We start from the raw sequence: 1766 nt of genomic DNA on the forward strand, positions 1-1766 counted from the left end.
CCAGTGGAGTCGAGGGTCACAGCTGACAGAGCGGAAGACTCGGCAGAGAGATGAGGATCACGTTGAAGGGCAGACATTGAAAGAGACAAATGCAGAGAGCCCAAGTAAACAGAGGAGTCACCGGATAAAAGTTTAAAAACCAAGCTCTGTAACGAAGATCCATTAAGAGATTAGGTAAGATATTGTATCCATAAACAGTAGTAAGATGCCTTTAAGAGGGAACAATTCTAGCACAAGAAAGAGTTCTGGGTAATTAAAAACAAGGAGCAGAACCAGAAACCTCATAGATAGCTTGGAAGATAAAGTTGGGGAAATCTTCCCAAAAGTTAAATACACAAGAAGGTAAAGAGACGGGAGATAAGTAAGGGTGGGTGGTTGGGGAATCAAACCAAGATCCATGTAGAAGTGCAGCCAGCTGGCTGCCTGCAGGGAGGATGGCGAGAGCCTGCATCTCATGTCCCTGGACGTGTTGACAGGAGGGACCAGTCCCTGGAGAAGGATGCGGTGCGTCTAAGAAGCAGATGGGCAGCCACCCACACGGCCGCTCAAACGCCGTGCACACAGAGCGAGTGATGATCAGAAAGGCCGGGACTCGACACGCGCATTTCCCAGGGACCCTTTCTGAGGAAGTCACTGGAGGGTACGCCCCAGCAGCACGAGGGGCTAAAGCCGTAAAGAGGCCGAAGAGAAGTCTGGGAAGCAAGATGTCTTCTTGAGAAAGCAGCAAAGCGAGGCTGGAGTTAGCACCCCGCAGCAGACCCACGGAGGGTCCCCTGAGGTAGGTGCCAGCGGAGAAAGACTGAACGGATAGTGGATACCTTCGGTAGTTCAGGACATCGTACTGGACGGCAGGTGTGAAAAGCACAGGGAAAGGAGTAAGAATCGCTTTGTTTTCTAGGACAGCTACAGCAGCTCATCTTAGTTGGTCAAGGTCGAGAAGACAGAGGACGCTCAGTGGGTGGAGGAGCTGAGCGGACACAGACACGCTGACCATCACAGGGAAGCACAGGACCACGCAGCCTTTGGTTCTGGCACACGAGCCGGCGCCGCGTGATGGCCCACAGACCACAACGAAACGTGTGGAAGAAACTGAGCTAATGGAGGAGGGAAAACAAAAAGCAATATCAACTCTGGGAAAAATAAAAAAATATACATACAAGAAAGGAAACGAGGATTGCATTAGCACTCTCTCGACACAAACGATACCTGCCTAGATGCACAAAAGGACCCTGATCTGACTATGCTCAGAAGGAGCCCTGGTGGTGAAGCGGTTAAGCATGAGGCTGCTCTGAGGGAGAAGAGGCAGGGCTGTCTGTGCCCCCCCCAAAAACATTTACAGCCTTGGCAACCTCTTGGGGGCATGTCCGTCCGTCCACCCTGCCATCAGGGTCGCTGTGAGTTTGGAATGACCCAATAGCCCGGGGCTAGGTTTGGTTTTGGGGAGTGGTTTTAAGAGTGGAGGAAAAGGATGAGGGAAATGGGGTAGATGTAAGAGAGCTAGGACCTCACCAACCTAACAGCAATCGCTCAGGTGGACAAGGTCTTAAAATCTGCACAGCAGTAAACAGCAGGGCAAACACGCTCTTTGGCAGCAAAGAGAAAGTAACAGGCGAGCAAAGCCAGCAGGGCGAGCAGGGGAGTGGCTGCCTTCTGGCAGCACCGGGGTTGGGGCCGCGGTTTTCATTGCAAGGTCATTATGTGTTTTAGCTATGCCTGGTACATGCATTATTTAGGTAAAAATAATGAATAATGACACACAGCGACGG

Source organism: Echinops telfairi, unplaced genomic scaffold, assembly GCF_000313985.2.
Source record: "Echinops telfairi isolate 266 unplaced genomic scaffold, ASM31398v2 ScPeMD7_5;HRSCAF=22, whole genome shotgun sequence".
In the NCBI taxonomy this organism is placed as follows: Eukaryota; Metazoa; Chordata; class Mammalia; order Afrosoricida; family Tenrecidae; genus Echinops; species Echinops telfairi.